The sequence below is a fragment of the Larimichthys crocea genome, chromosome XXI (assembly GCF_000972845.2).
Source record: "Larimichthys crocea isolate SSNF chromosome XXI, L_crocea_2.0, whole genome shotgun sequence".
NCBI lineage: Eukaryota > Metazoa > Chordata > Actinopteri > Sciaenidae > Larimichthys > Larimichthys crocea.
In genome coordinates this window covers 3,224,712-3,242,215 of record NC_040031.1, presented here as the reverse complement: position 1 = coordinate 3,242,215, position 17,504 = coordinate 3,224,712, and the positions used below count along the sequence as shown (strand labels likewise).

Here is a 17,504-nt window from a genome sequence, read left to right as displayed (position 1 = left end):
AATCGAGCGCAGATACATAGGACACCTCTTTGGCCAATCAGCACCTACGTGTGTGGCAGTTGCCATGGCATGTCAGTGGCAGCTGCACCACACAGCGGCAGCGGTTGAGAGATTAATTAAGAAAACCTCACAAATTCTTGTGTATCTGTGCTCGATTGCTCGACTGCCTGGATGTTTGTCACAGAAATTTGAATTTGAGAACTGAATGTTCAGTTCCAAACTAATAAATTCAATTTCAAATTACAATTCAGATTGGGTTTTTCAATGCAACGATATATACAAATTCAAATTATGTGATTCAAATTCAGTTTTGTAATGTTGTAATGTTATTTAAGTTAAGCAATTCGAATTCAAATATAAATGATTCAAATTTAGTTTCTGGCAATTAAGTCCTTGTTATTTTTATTTTTATTTTTTTTACTGATTTGAACTGTTTAACACTATGAAAATACCAAATTTGTGATAAAGTGGAAATACATTGCATTTAAAAAGAATTAATGTACACAAACCTTGGCTATGACAGAAAATATTAAAGTCTGTTGTGAAATTTTGTTTGTCATCACAGTGTTCTTGACCCGGCAATAACACCAACTCTTCCCTCTAGAATGTGATTGGGTCCATATCTTTAATAATTATATGATCACTCATACATATACCAGACAAACAGTTTTATCAATCTATGAATTTGTTACAACCAGTTTGAAATATATATTCAGAAAAATTGGTTACAGCTGAATTCTTCAAGACAAAAGTAGACCTGCAAAGGGGGAAAAAACAACTGAGATGGTAAGCATAAGCCACTTTCTCATCTCTGATGATTTATTATGGAGACTATGGATCTCTATTGTCACCTGTAGGTTTGGTGTGCTTGATAGCTTGTCCTTTCCTTAAATCTTAACATCTTTTTTGTCAATCTCACAAGCCTGCATGGAAAAAAAACACATAACCGACATCAACATTTTGTGGAGAATAACGGCACATAAGATATACAATTAACCACTAACTGTTCACACTGAATATATGCATCCCAGTGAGCCGCATACACTGTTGCCCATAAAGCTGTAATAATTTTGTTTTGACATATTCCTCTTTATACACATCAGGTTACTTCCGGTTTAATTTTGATATGTTTGGAAGAGACTGATCAAAAAAGTTGAGAAGATACACTTTATCTACCAAGAATAAAACACATTGTCACAATCATTTCATGAGAAGAGGTAAAAATATTTTTTTCCAGCTTCATGGTCAACATTGTATATTCATAGCTCTAAAGCCATACCCTCTTTTGAAATCTGTCGATCTAAAAAGGCAAAATTATTTCCATTCCCACACCTGCAGCTACAATCTGACTATGAGATCTGAACAGCATGATGTGAACATCTTATCAAATCAATTTTCTCAAAACACAGTTTTACAGATGAGTATAGATGTGTTGTGCACTTTGTTTTCCCTTTCAGAGTCAGAGAAAACAAAAACAAATCTAACATAAACATTTCCATTATTTTAGTGAAATAGAAAACATCGTTTATCTCAGGTAAACAGTTTTAAAATGATTTCATGAATGTCATAGCTGTTTCTTGAATGCTCTCCCTTGGACATTGTGATTTTACTAGTTGTCAGCTGGCCCAATTCTGGATTAAGCCAAGGCAATCACAACTATGACGAGTTTATACAATGATTCATCTTAAATTAATATGTGGTTAATTCGGTTCCTGCTGCATTTAACACAGCTATTTATTCAAAGTAAACAAATCATTCAATTTTGATATGTAGGTGAGCAAAGTGCTCTCACGCAACATGCTGGATGTCACGTGGTGAGGTCAAGCTGGGTTTTTGTCTTGTCTTGTCATGTTTTATTTTAAAAGATAACTTTCCTCTCGTTTCAGGTCACTTGCCCTTCCTCATGTGTCACCGGTCAGATTGTCTTCCCCGCCCTGATTGTTTCCACCTGTTCCCAGGCCCATTTAAACCGCGGCCGTAACGCCTCCGGTGTGAGTGGGCCTTAGTATCTCTTGTCTGCGTCTCCATTTGTCTTGTGCCAGAGTGTTTCGTTCATTTCGTTCACCCCAGCCGGTCTTCCCCACTTTTGTGGGGTGATTTTCTGTTAACTTTTTCCTCTTTGCTTTTGTTTTTTCCCTCTTCGGAGTGGTTTTGTTTTGTAGAATATATTCTTGAATAGTATCTTTATTTTCGACTCTAGTGTAATTTTCATAGTCTGTTCTTTGAGTCACTCAGTGTTGTTGAGTATTCCAAATAAAGTTCCACCCAGTTGGTGAACTCTCTGCATCTGAGTCCTCCTTTGAGTCCAGGCCTGACACTTGAATGACTCAGTGTTTTGTCATTAATCATATTGCTTCTTTTCATTCAGAGGCCCAAGAAATATTACTGGTAAAATGGCACCTGCTGGTACATTAATAATGTAGTATTTTAGTTGGATTTATTTTTTACTGTGAAAGGTATTGTATGGGCTTCTGGGACATAATTACAGATGTTGAAAAATAGGGTTTTGTCAGTGAAACCTACAAATTCAGTGCATAAAACTAGAAGAAAATATTATTCATACATACAACAACACAAATCAGGGATAAGAAGAGAAACAGATGGCTTTACTGATGCTATCCAGAGTCCTGCCTAATCTCCACATTAGACTCATTTATGCTGCTGCTGTTGCTGTTCAGGACACTGTCAAGCTTTGACATATTCTTTGTAACCTGTTTGTTCTGTCTTGTTCAGTTTCATCTTCTGATCCACCCCACTGTCATATCGTGTCTGTTTTATTACACACTGCACCTACTGGTGCAAGACCGATGTGTCAGGGGTGAAGGTCTTAGTTTAGAAGCACACCAGTTGTTTTGTTAACACTGTCTGGAGTGATACAGAGAGTTGAATCTACTTTCCACCAATTTGGGTTAGACTATCAGGCTCGCTGTTTCACCTTTTTTTCCAGTCTTTGTGATAAGCTAACCAGCCACTGAGACGCATAACTTGCGACATAAAAGCATAAGTTCTTTTCCTAAAATGTTGAACCATTCCAGCAAGACATCAAATACTTAGGGACCAATACACACTTGCCTTTGCCTCTCTTAGCTTAGTTCTTGTTCAACTTTCACTTAGTGATGTTGGAAAGTTGGGGCAGAATCTCCTTATATGCCCATTTTAACTATTCTAAATTCAAACAACAAAACAGAGCCCAGCGTCTCGTCGTCCAGCTGAAGATATAAAGTAAATCATGCAATATTAACAAAGAGCAGAGAGGGGGAAAAACCTTTAAAAAATGCTCAGTGGGTTCTGATAGTTGCAGCTCTATTCAAGTGAACAAAATCAGATGGAGCAAGAAAAAAGGGAGAATTTTCTAAGGCTCATTTGTCATCTTTCTCAGGACTACTGATGACTGCAGCCATGATTTATCACTTTAACAGAGTCAGAGTTAAATTGAATTTGTGGTAGCAATGTCTTAAGTCTAATGATGTCAAACTCTTGATCTATCCCTTTGTGAATAAAGTTTGCATTATGTTCGACTAGGAACTCAGTCAGCAATGTGGCAGGCCAAAGAGATGAGCTGAGACCAGAGGGGGAAAAGAGAAGGTGATTAAACGGCTGCAGTTTCAAAGAGCGTCTTTTTTTTTCCTTTTATGCAGAGATGCCATTCTGGTTATCTGGCAAAGCAGAGAGTGTACAACAGGATTATGGCCAATAGCTAATGAGCTATTTAGTGCTGGCAGAAGAGATGGTCCTGCTGGCCGCTTAATTTGTACAATCATATAAACACACAAGTATATGCATAGGACTGCACACACATCCATTGCCATCTAAAAAAAACAAGTCAAACTGTTGAATCTGGAACAGCCATAAGGATTTGATATTTAGCATGCGTGTAAGAATTTGTCTTCTTGTGACAGTTGAAATCAAGTGCTCAAATCAACCAAATAACATGGTATAGACAGTACTTGATATATATTTTTTTCTATTAGACATAGTGTCTCACTGTCAGCAGCAGCAATAAAAATGTGCCCTTGCGTTTTAGTAGGTTTTATGTTCATGGTGTCCCTTTAAGGGGTGTGTGCAGAGACAAAGCAAAGTGGATTTTTGCTTTGTATCAGTTGTACAAATTTGACTGCTTGACTGATTAAACATTCAAACAAATCCAAATGTCCAAATCCAAAAAACAAATGTGCGTGGGAGTGTATTTGTGTGTTCACAGAAAACCCTTCTTTTTCCTCTCATCTCCATACTTTTATGGTGGCAGATTCATAAAACTGAGAGATTTGTCTAATTGTGTAATCCCGGCAGAATTTACTTCTAATCACATCTTTTACCTCTAAAGTTCTTTCTGAACACAAAGTAACTCACATCTTTTACCTCTAAAGTTCTTTCTGAACACAAAGTAACATTAGAGGGCTCAAGCAGGGGAAAAACGACCTGCCTTTTTATAATATCTGCTTTTATTCTCCCCTTCAGAACAGAGCACTACTTAATAAGGGTTTATGACGTAAATAAGAGGGTTTTTTTGTTTGTTTTTCAGTATTGATGTATTGTCAAATACTGTTTATAGTGGTTGCTGAAATATGTAGGGGAAACCTACAGCAGTACAGTGAAAGTGTACTGTAAGCAAGCATGTTAAATGTTTAAAATACTATTATTTTGATATGTCCTTACGGATATCTTTGTTAATACTAAACATTCCTCTTTTCACGGTTTTTATAATATGAATGTCAAACAATTCTATGGGGTCATTGTGCGACTGAAAGATCTCTGCTGTAGTGATTTAGACCGATAAGGTAAGTGTATTTTCACCCAATGTTTCTGCCTTATGCAGGTTCAAAAGTATCTCCAATACTAATGTTCTCAGTAAAACTGCAGCACCACTCCAGCCTCTGCCACTGAGCAACTTCTCTATTCCTTCTTTTAGAATTACTATCCCAAACTTCCTCTCCAGAGTCAGGCTTGGCGAGCCAACCTGGCGCAGGCCGACCCTTGACGACATTGATTGCTTGAATAAGTGAGACATCTGCACGGTCACTCTGTGGCCTTGCTGACCAAGGTTCATAGTCCTCTCTCTTCCAGACCAATCCGACTTCATTATCCCACAGTACTGGAGACACACAGAGGCCTTAACTCGGTCTCAGGAGACACACAAGCCAGCAAATCACTTCCATCTCAGTGTTTGATAATCTTTATCCTCTTCTTTCCTTCTGCTCCAACCTGTTCCTGTCCTGATGCTTTCTGATCTCCTTGCTGAGAAGTGCAAGAAAAAGGCAGTGAGAGAGACACAGAGAGAAGGCAAAGAAGAGACAGAGAGAGAGGTAGGAGGCTGCTGGGAAGACCATGCTTGTTATAACAACCTTTTTTGTGTGTTACTAGGAGAGCAGACCTCACAACATGAAAATTGTACATTTTACACTCTTTGTGTCCTTCATTTGCACCCCTCTCTAGCATTCTGTTTACCTCACACTCATTACAGTTGTGCTTTTTATCAACAATGCGTATGATTTAAGTTTAAGATTAAGAAATTTTAATCTTTAAAAAAAATTAAGATTAAGTTTCCGTCTTTTCAATTCTTCCTTATTAATAACCTTTGTTCTGCTCCTTCTCGATGGGTAAGAATGACAACAGCAGAGAATCACAGAAGCCCAATGGCCTTCTGCAGACTCCTGATTCATCCCTGCTGCTTCTGATCACAAGGGTTGAACAGCAATCACCTGAGAGTGAGAGCTTAAATGTTCACACTTATCCTGTACTGAATTTGAGAGCTGCTACAGATGTCAAAGTAACACATTTTAAGAGCTCTACCGTATTCTGGTATGTTATAGAATTTATTAGATAAACCTTAATTGCCTTTGCACAGATTTCAGAGGCAGTAATCAAACCAAGTCTATTTCATTCTATATGTTGTGAATAAGCATATAAAATATAATACTAGTGGCCTAAAGTCATTATAGCAAGTTCTATACTATGTTCCTAACTATGCCAGTGCTAAAATGCTGATGTTAAGAAGGTCTAAGGTTTATAATTTTCACCATCTTAGATTAGCATGTTATCATACTAAAATTTGATGATCATCATATAATTAAGGCAGATGGGAATTTCAGTTCCTACAGAACGTATTTGGTGTTCGACCAAAACTGCAATTAGAGGATTTTTTTGACGATGGCACTCAATAGGAAGTTAATCACTTGTATTGCAGTTGATTTTTCAACATGCATTACACAAGGAAACAAAAATGTTAAGCTGACGGTCGAAACGAGATCACCAAAAATGACAAGGATTCATCACCTGAAATTCTTGAAAGTCTGCGCCAGTTTATCTAGTAGATGTTGAGATATTTCAGTGGATAAAGTCTGTAACATACGTCCTGTGGGATATTTCATGAGACCATCATCAATCATCACAGCACTAGAGGAAAATTTAGAACATGACCATGGTAACTTGTATCCATCCTTAAAAATATGCCTGGAGCACAGCTGGTAGACTGACAATGACAGAAATGTATGTGAGTTCATAATGCACTAAAATCAAGGTTTTAGAATCAATCATTAATATTGTAGTATTTATGTATTTATTTATTGTAGTTTTTTTATTTTATTTATCACTAATGTAGTGATAAGTGTCACAGAAATTACAAGACCCAAGGCCCACAAAAAGAAGGCTGTATATAGTATATGCCTGCTATTGTTTTCCCAACACTAATTTGCAAGGGAACCAATGCCCATTGCTTCATGGGGTTAGCGGCGCCCAAGGCAATTGTGGTTGGTTTAAAGAAATACATACAAACTAGTGTTCTTTCAAACCTTCACCAGAATAATAATGAGTTTCATAAGTGTGGAGGTCTGGCTATGCGAGTCTACACAGTGTTGTAACTGTAAAAGGCGAAGTGCTGAATTACTCTTTTACTTTCCTTTAACTTTGTTATTACTGTAAATTAAAAGTCATCATTGTTTCCGCCTCCACCAGAAGCTGTTAAATCATAGAGTGCAGCAGAAACAGTGAGCCTGGAGCTGTTTTGGAAAATTGTATTGTCGTGGAATGGCATTAACTGTTGAGCTGTCAATTTTCACCACCACTGGCAAAAAGAATGAGCTCTAAAATAGATTTCTGGCTGACTGGCATTAACCGTGTGATGCTGTAGTTCAGTTATATTGTTCAGACATGCAGTCACAGAGGGGGAGATTGGAAAAAGTGAATTGCGTGTTGCTTAATAACTCCGTCATTATGCCAACTCTGTAACCCCCTAGATCACACTCATACAACAGACAACGCGTTTGCCGTTTATAAGCCGATGCCCTGGAGTCTTTCTGCCCCCCAGTGGTCAAAAATTACTTCGAGACTGCTTTACGTGTCAAAAATGTATGACACATGCATGCAGGCACACCTGAAAATATACTTTACTCCACAATATAGTAAAACATAGCCTATAACATGTTTAGCCATCACATCTCAATCACATCAATAGTTTTTTCAAAGATAGACCAGGCAACAGTGAATTGCATGCTGGGAGGTATCCTTAACCATCTTGAAAGGGGGGCAAACCCCACCTGAAATGGGATAGAGAAAGTGTGATAACCTGACCACTTCAATCCATCTTCCAGTGTGCGATAATGCTGTCACTCCAATCTGACAGTACAATACCTGCCATGGAGAGCATTCTGGCTCGTCTCTCACTTCCATTCAATGAAACCCCATAGTGATAGCTTTGCTGGAGCCAGGTGGCTGTGATAGCATGATGGAAACTGGGAAGCAGGTGAAGATCATGTGATCATCCACACATTTTCACATTTTTTGACACTGTCATTTCATCAGTTTCAGCTGGTTGGTGCTCGCTGTGTGATTCTAATTAAATTTGACCTCGACACTTGAAAAATCATCGCTCACCCCACCCAGCAGGACTCAGTGAGCCTCTTTATTATACTAATTGTTATTTTGTTGTTCCACTATTTGCCACTTCATTTTTATTGTCTAGTTTGATGCCTCCCAAACACAGACACGCAAGCTCTTCAAACACCAAGACATACCACTGAAATGCTACCATATGACTGATCTGCACACCAGCTATAATCTTCTCCCTTCCCCTTCTCAACTGAAGGATCTCTCATTCACGCCCTTTTCAAATTGTTTTTCTTCCTCCAGATGGAAAATCACCTGCTTTTCTAGAATAGCCGCTGGCAGCAGTGCATCTTGCTTGGCAAAACATTGCACCACATTGGGTTATGTTACAACTTGTTTAACTAGGCTTGAAATGATCACCATTACAGTGTGAGATATGTCTTTCCGTGTTTACAGATTACAGATTTACAGGTTATTGTTTCACCTGCCAACATCCCTCACCCCACTGAAGGGAACGGTTTAAATGATTTAAAATGTACTTTTTTTTTTTTAATGCAACTGGAAAAAAATGGAGATTCAACATAAAAATACAACATCTCTTACATCTATCTGACAAGGAATGCTTGAGGCTATGCGAATAATAACTTGTCTCTGTGGAAGGAGCGTGACATAGTTTTAATACCACAAAACCTCTTACAGAGATGGGTGCAGTCAATCATGGTTTAACCATGTGACTGAAGCTGGTCTGACCTGCTCTTTTCACAGAGATTGACTGATTCTCACATTTGCCTTATATGGATATGATGTGCTCATAAGAAGTTTAATTTTGTTGTTGTGCATTTTCTTGACCTTCCTTTCATTGTTCTCAGATGCATGTATCCAAGTCCTGTAAGACTCATTAATGGATGATGAACACATCAGGATCTTAGACATGATTTGATAATGGTATTGCCCTGTCAATGTAAAAATATACAATATAGAAATAATAATATAACTAAAGAAACTAAACTAAACAAAAATTTTGTATTTTTAAACCTTAAGACTGAAGAATCAAACAAAAAGTAATTGAGATATTGGCAACATAATATTTGTCATTATTTTGTTATTGATCCACAATTAAATTTTAAGCGTTGGCATTTTCACTGCCAGCTTTATTAGTTTGTTAGTCAATAAAGTACATGGTGGTACACTATATTTATTTCCAAATATTTCTGTGAAGATCGATTGCTTCAAATATTTCCAAACAATGATTCAATTGGTTCAGTTAATCTTCTTCAGTATTAAATTTGTGCATCACAGTCAAACAAGGAATACACAGTCATAAATAATTGTGCTAGAATTTCAAAGAAAAGTCCAGGTTTCTCATAATTCAATGGCTATTAAAAATCAGCCGGGATGTTGCATGTTGCCAAACAGCAGAAAATTATGGAGGGAGTAGTGCACATATTGATTTAATTAAAAGGTATCAGCAGAACAACTTTCAGCAGTACAGTTCAGAAGTTACTGCCCAGCATGTTATGTTGCTTGTTACCATGCTGCCGAGTAATTGTTTAAAATCCATTTCAGACAAAAGTCAATAAGTCCAGCTTGCAAAACCAGTGTCCCGGAATGATCTCTCTATCCTTACTTCCCCACACACATACACAAACACGGTGAGGGTATTTCACCAGGAGGATAGCAGAAGAAGTGACTCACTAACAAAACCCTAGCTTTGCAGTCTATTATTTTTATAGCTCTGGTAACCCTTACTCCACACACCCATCATTCCATGTTAGACCCCCCAATTAACAGCTGCAACTTCACATAAAAAATGTCATCCCTTGTGATATCGTAACCCCTCTGCCATAAAGGTTTACAATCCCCAGAATTCAGGTCATGTTTAAAGAAAACACTGCACAGGAAAAAGGGGGGGGGGACATATTTTTAAATAAAATTGATGAGAAGTCTGTCTTGGACCAGGACTCTGTTTTGTGAGCAATCTGTTGGAACTTGTGCCACGATTTGACAGCAGCGAGTGGAAGCTGTGGTTTTTGATCTCTACTATAAGAGTGATACAGCAGCATTGCCAAATTGGTTCCCTCGCACTGTTGCATCTTGCCAAATGTAGTCAATGGATGACAGCAGTCCTCTAAAGACCCGCTCAGAGACCATTTCCTGGCCATGTAGTGCGTTGTTCCAATATAGATTAAATTCATCTCTTTGCATACTGCGAAGACATTCAGAGGGTGTGAGGATTGCTGAACTGTGAGTGTAACAATAACCCTGCTTCTGTTTACAAATGTAAAAAATACACAGTTAATTATATACTTACTTGTAAATTATGAAAGTTCATTATTTGCTGAAATTTTAATTATGATGAAGGTGGGGTGGGGGAACTAATTGGTGGTCAGGTATGAATGAACCCCCTCCCACACACACGCATTAACCTGACAGCAGATAAGCTTTCAGGCCTGACCGCTAGCGGCCAGCCCTTTAACCTACAGGCTAATTATAAACCTCATTATGTTCTCTCAGTCCTGTTCCCTCATCACATTAATTCTGCTATATGGTCGGACAGACTTAGGACTGATGTCGAGTGGCACAGGAGAACAGAGATGAGCCCCGTCTATGTACATGACTTATATTTCAACAAACCAACTCCTTTCTTCCAATCTTTGTTTTTATATGGTTTGAACTCTGGATAATGGGGAATTAGAAAGACATTTTTAATCCTACTGCTTGTTGTTTTTGACTTCAAGAACAAACATTACCAAGCAAAAAACATCAGTTAGAAGAACTGGAAGTTTTGCATCTTTTTATGTTAGTAAAAAGGAAAAATTAGATTAGATTCAACTTTAATGTCAATGAACAAAGTATCTGGTACTTAGACAACGAAATGCATGCAACATTTGAGGGTAAGAGCTAAAGTCCTGAGCTAGTAATTTAAGCGGCTGATGAGGAAGTCAGATTGACAAAGAGGACAAAGAGAAAACATTGTGACGCGTTACACATATCAATACAACGATATGAGCACAATACTGCACTTAAAAAAAACAGCCTGCAGGCTCAGCACATTATCAGCATCTTATTTATTAATGTAGCTTGTCTTTCTCTGTGTATGTCTCCCACACAAATGCATGCATGCACAGATACACAGCAGCAGCTCCATTTGACCACTGATTGCAGTCTGTGTGTGGGAATGGTAGCAGGTCGCTTTAGTGATTCGGTGTCAGACTCCAACAAATTGAATGACATATGTTTTCAAATCTGAGTTATAAAGCCCAATTATCTTGGTGTTGCCTGGACAATCTACTGCTGTTTTAATGATCTTCACCTCACAATGCGGAAGGGTCAGTCATCTAAATGATAAAAACATATACTCTTCCACTTCCTCCCAGTGATTGATGGAAGGAACAGAGTTTGAATCTGCCAGTCATTTCAGTCTATAGTGTACAGGATGTCTCTATATGGGTTTAATCCCACACTCCAAATATATGCAGGGGAGGTTAGTTGCAAACTATAAAATATATGAATGTCTGATTATCTGCATATATGTGATAGACAGGTGACCTGATGAGGTTATATCTTGTCCCTCATCCTGTATGCAGAGGTATACTGCAGCCTCCCACAAAGCTCTACAGCATAAAGAATGGATGGACGGATATTAATGACTGTGATATTGGTGAGGATGATAATACAGAGTTTGTTGACATAAAACTGAAGAATATAAATTTGGAACATTTTTTTTTTCAAGGTATAGAATGATTATTATTGAAGTGTCCTCCATAGCTTAAGTTTCATTTTATTTGTGCTGCTTTAAACCATCTGATGATGGCTAAAGAAGAAAACATGCCATGTTGGTGGTAAATGCAGAAAATCACAAAATTCATTCACATACTCCTTTATCATTTTAGAAGTATTAATTTTAGTTTATTTAATTAAACAGGACATCTTACTTGTGGATTTTCGCATGTTTCTCCCTGATCTTCATAATTAGAGCATCAAAACAACTTGTCTCAACCTGGTCTTTAGGGTACCACTCCAAAAATAAATTCCAATCTGGCCCTGTCCTGGACTATCAAATACAACAAAAACTGTTATTTGTCACCAAACATTCACAGTCTTTGAGTACCTGCTCCTCTTGGCACGAGGGTCACTTGTAACAGCTTAAAAAGGTTTAGCTGCTGAAATTCAGACTACATTTAGGTCCTTTTTCAGCCACCAGACTCCATTGCTATTGACCTGCTTAATGGATTTTCCATCATAGCATCTGTCATTTAATATGTGACATATAATCTATTTATACATTCATTCAATCATTTGTGATACCTGTAATTACTCACAGTCACTGGTAAATATTATTTTAATTCAATTAGGCTGTCAATCCATCGTATTTTTTCAGTGAACTGTCAAAACAAAATTACACAGCAAGAAGTGTTGAATTTACTCCCACAGAGTTGATTTCAACCCTTTTAAGGGTTTTGTAGATGGTTTTCAGAGTCAAATAAACACTTTATAGTTACATTTTTAACACTCTGCTAGAGTTACTTATTTAAAAAAAAACAGAGTTAAGTAACACTAAGGGATTAGACAAACAACACTGCTCTTAGTTACATTTTTACTATTTGGGTAGTGTTCATTTTACTCACTATAGTGTTCAACACTGATTTTTTTTTTTTTTTTTACATTTTATATATTCATATTAAATATAATAATTTCAATAAGCTGTTTGCCAGCACGGGATGAGATCCTTATCCATTGTGATGTAGAATTTGTCAATCTTGCTCCCAACACCGCGAAGGTACAGTTGGTGACCCTGGTGGTCGTGGAGACACATTACACCATAGAAGAAATTATGTAAACAGAAAGTCAAAAAGTGATGACAAATTATTATGATCACCTTAAATATAATTACCTTATGAAAGACTACAAGTCTCGTAGCTGCATCACACACACTGATCTTTGGAGACTTCGGTCCTCCTGGTGATGGTGGAAGGAGGTGTAGCAGCAACAACAGGGAAGCCATTTCTTGATCGTGGGCTGAAGACAAAAAGTCACAAGAATTAACTAGAAACTCTTCAACTAATCTATTGTTCATGTAAAAAAAAAAATCAGTTCAACTTTTAGAGATACACAGAATAAACAAATTAAATATAGCAACAAAAAAACAACAAGAACAACAAAAACAAAGGAGAAGAGAAATGAAGTGCATGGGCAGAGGCGGAGCTTAAATACATCTCTGCAGAGTTGATATTAACACCAGGTGCACCTGATCAACTGTCAAATAATCACCACCGGATACCATCTGAATCAGAAAGTGTTAAAATTAGACTTAGGGAGTTGAAATCAACTCTGAAACTCTGACATTTCAACTCTCCAGTTTTTGCTGTACTATCATCGTTATTTTGAAGTCAAAGATATTTACAGTTTATTTCTATTCTCTTCTTCACTTCTGACATCTTTGTTTATCTGTGGTGGTGTGGAGGACACCTACTCAGAGGGCACTTTTATTTTTTGATGCTGCTTCTCTGCACTTGGCCTCAGTCTCAACGTGTTGGATAAACAAACAGGTAGCAATGGTCAAGCAGGGGTCAGTCCCTCACAGTTGCTGCTGTGGTTCTATAACTTCATGTATTTTTTAATGCCTCAAACCTCTATTTTCTCTGTCTAAAAATGTGTATTCTGGCCCAGTCGTGTCTTGTATTGTCCTCTGTAAATGACTATTAATCATGTGCAAACATCACTGAGTAGACAGAGTTACTTGGGTGTGATTTTGTTATGGCATGGCTGCATCTTTACCCTTCCCTAGTGTTTCTTGTCAGTCCTCCGTCTCTCAGTGGTTGTGTGTGTATCCAATCATCCACCTCCTCCTGCTGCAACTTTCACACCTGTATCTCACCCACTAATCAAGACTCTGCAGTATATCTACCCCAGCTCATCACTCCACTCTTTGCCCGATCATTCCATCACCTCTGTGGTACACACTCTACGGCCAAGACAGTAATTCTTGTCTGATCCCCCTAGTGTTGTGTTTTTTGCTCACTCTTCCTCTGTTCGGTCCCAGAATAAACTTGTGTATACTATTCTAACATTTATAGATTTGAATTCTGCTTTTGGGTCCAACAAACTTTAACAGATTTGTTGGTACGTTATCCTGTGGATGAACTATCATCATATTCCTAGATTTTAAGTCTGCTACACTGGTCTGCACAAATATTTTGGTATTTATCAGAAACTCTGGCCACGTGCTGACAATGGGGCTTTGTTTTGCTTTTAGTCTGAATTTTATTGATGTTTTTGATGTTTTTTTGTCTGCCTTTGTAGAGACCTAATCAGGTTAACCACACGATTTGAAAGCCTGTTTGCTGTGCTTCTGTTCTTTGAGTTTGGCCTCTGTGTTTAATGTTTTCCTGCATGGTGTGAATCAATTGCAAGGCTGAATCGCTGCTTGACATTGGAACTGTACACTATTTGGATTGATGGGGAGACATACTGTTCATTGTTGGCTTATTTCTTTTTACCATATTATGGTTTTTGATTGTTAAGACCAATACAGCTCATATCTGACAAAGAAACATGCAGGCAGTTGACCATTAGCTCAGCTTAGCATGAAGACTGGAAAGAGCAGGAAATCGCAAGCATGGATCTTTAATGAATACAGCGGTGTTATAATATAACAAAAGGCGACTGAAAGAGTCCAAGCAAAAGCAAAAGTCCAACAATCCAGGATAAAGCCAATCATTTACTTATGGTTCACAAAATGGATAGAGGCTTTTTCTTTTTTTGCAAAAAAATTTGAATGAAAAAATGAAAAAGCTTTTCATAGCAGCTGTTCATCCTTTCACTAGGGCAAAGTTAGAAGTTTTTCCATTTACAATGTTACAATGCCTTTATACAAATTCTGACCCTGTCAGAATGATGTGTTTTTAACTGACATTATTTATGAATGTAATTCTGTTTGAAGACGCTTTTTTTTTCTTAAGTGTGACAAAAGCTGTGTATAAATACACAAACAGCACAGCCGTAAAAAAAAAAGAAAAGAAAAGAAAGAGAGAGAGGTAGAAGTCAACAGAATCAGATTTCATGGATCTGCTAATTTGCATAAGTGGGCTTGCCCTTGAGTAACATCCATCAGATCTTTATTTCTTATAAATCCCTCTCATTTTGTGTTGGGTGTAAATCAGATTGGAATGAAGTTAGTTATTAACAGAAAAAATGAAATAGAAAGTCTCTGTGCTAGTTTAATATTGTATAGGATTGTACGCTACAGAGAACAGCTGATCCTCCCGTGTAGTTATCAGTGTTTAATACTTGTTTTCCATTTCGACATTAGAACATTTCACATTTTATCTATTCCTTGTTGCCCTTTGAGATCTTCTTTTAATAAAATGTGTGTTAGTAATGAAATGTGAAATCCTTTATCTGTCTTTCCATCTGTACTCAAGCCCTTGGAAGTTTTTTAAGCTTAAGAAACAATAACAGACTATTCAATCAATTCCCCAAAAGAAGTTAATTTTTTGGAGAAAGTGCATCTAGTGAGTGAAAGATTAACGAACAACTCTTTTGCTCAAAACAACACGGCGGTCTGAGATTCCTCATTACCGTGTTCTCCAAAGCACCATTACTAGTAAGAACGGCAAATGCTCTGGCTTTCAACATAAGCCTTATGTGTCAGCACTTTTTTTTTACAATCACTGCAAGGAAAAAAAAAAAAAAAAAAAAAACTTAAAATTTCCAAAACAAGCTCTAAAGACCAAAGATTATCCAGCTAATTACATATTATCTGAGACAGAAAGCCATGGGAGGACCAGAAAAAAGGCACACACTCAACCACTAAGCAGGCAATTACAATTACTATCTGTTCCACAGTTTCACTGATGAGGAGGGTGATAATGGTGACAATCATGATGACTAACAAAGCATGAAGTAATCAGAACCGGCGATTGGACCCTGCAGCCACAAGAACAGTGCTAACAAGGTACCCCGCTGAGAGACTGATACAATCCAGGTAAATAGGACAAGAAGTGCAATCAGTCACATAGTGCTCAGTGTGGATCAAGTGATGGTTGCAGAGAGGGTGAAACTGACAGTTCTGTGCATTACTGAAGTAAGCAGTTTGTGGGTCCCAAGCTGGACAGATATTAAGCTTGACTGTTTTTGTCGCCTGAGGAGATGAACACATTCAGAAGGCAGCAGACTTTTGATGAGCCCTGATCATGTTGCCTCATTCACCAGGGGTGTGTTGCATTTCCAGAGAAGAAGAAATGTCTTCACCTTTCGCAACCTAAGTTGAACATTTTAATTCACATTTCAATTTACTTTTTATACTTTGTGGAAAAAGAACAAATACCATGGGGACCTCATCATTTCTCTCAAGCAAACTTAATCAACCATTACTTACTACTGAACTTGTGGTAAAATGAAAAAATAATTGAGCTTAGTATCCAAGACCTAGCAGAAAAAGGTGCTGTAGCTTATAAATATAAGCGTGTAACTTAATTAATTCAGCAATTCTTTTTAATGCGCATTCGTGTATCCTCACATTTATAACCACCTTCTTGAAGGCTAAATACTCAGCTGGCCAATTTGTTCTACGGTGTGAGGTCAGTCCCTTGTGGGTAGTTTTTTTTGGCCTTTTTGAGCTTCATTTGACAGAGAGAGCTTAAAGAATGACAGGAATGTGGAGAGAGAGAGAGATGGGGAATGACATGCAGGAAAGAGGTCGGATTTAAACCCTGGGCCGTGGCGGCGAGGACTGAGCCTTTGTACATGGACCGGCAAACAACTTTATATTTTGCTTTATTCCCTGAAATTATTATTGCACTTTTGAAAAGACTTGGTTCCACATGGGCATATTCTCCATTTTAAGAAAACAGTTTTCCATGAAACCTGCTCATAGTTGTTTGGATGCATTTAGAACGGTTCAAACTCACCTAGTTTCAATAGTTGAGTTGAAGTTACAAAGAGGGAGCTTTCACAAAGAATTCAAGGTTAAAGCGGTTAGAGGTTTTCTGTAAACAGACTGACATCTCAAGAACTTTAAATGCTGCTGAACAAAGATTTTATTCTTGTAAAATCAATGCATTTTCTGCTGTAGGCAATTCACCCCTTGTGATTTAGGCAATTACATGTCTGTAGTTAGATATTATGTTAGGGGTGGGACGGATGGTAAAAGAATAAATAAATAATAAAATCACAGAGAGAATGTTCTTCAGAATGTTAAAGTGGGCTTTTTGCATTAATAAAGACACAATAGTGTCATCAAAAGCTCTTCAGTGTTCTAAAACGGAGGAGAGTAAAAGTGGCTGTAAGTTCGACAACTGTGAAAAGAGTAGCGCTTACCACCACTTTACTATCTATCTATATATATATATATATATTTATTATCTTTTGCAGTAGCATTTACTGAATGGTGTATGTTACAATATAGGAACATGAAAATCCCATCTATTAATTCATTGTGACTAACACTAAAGTTAACCCATCACAAAAGGCTAATCTTCATGAAAGAATACACTCTTCTTCCCTGTCAAAACCTTGAGTACACACTATCTACAATTCAACTAGAGAGCCAACAGTTCAGTCAGAGATTTCTTTGAGTCTTCAGCCCCAAACAACATCAAGTGACATCACTCCAGGCAATTTATCACATTTTCTGCAGCTCCCTCTGGGTCTGTCCACAAAAGTCTGGAACACCTGTAGAC

The 17,504-nt window shown here is 37.6% G+C and overlaps 1 long non-coding RNA gene across 1 annotated transcript in view; it reads right to left on the bottom strand.

The window, feature by feature from the left end:
* The window catches only part of LOC113744173 (uncharacterized), a 56,526-nt gene that overhangs the window by 31,542 nt on the left and 7,480 nt on the right, over window positions 1-17,504 (bottom strand). Inside the window, exon 2 of the long non-coding RNA XR_003461320.1 lies at window positions 12,716-12,840. This is a non-coding gene — a long non-coding RNA (uncharacterized LOC113744173). The remainder of the gene's footprint in view (window positions 1-12,715; window positions 12,841-17,504) is intronic.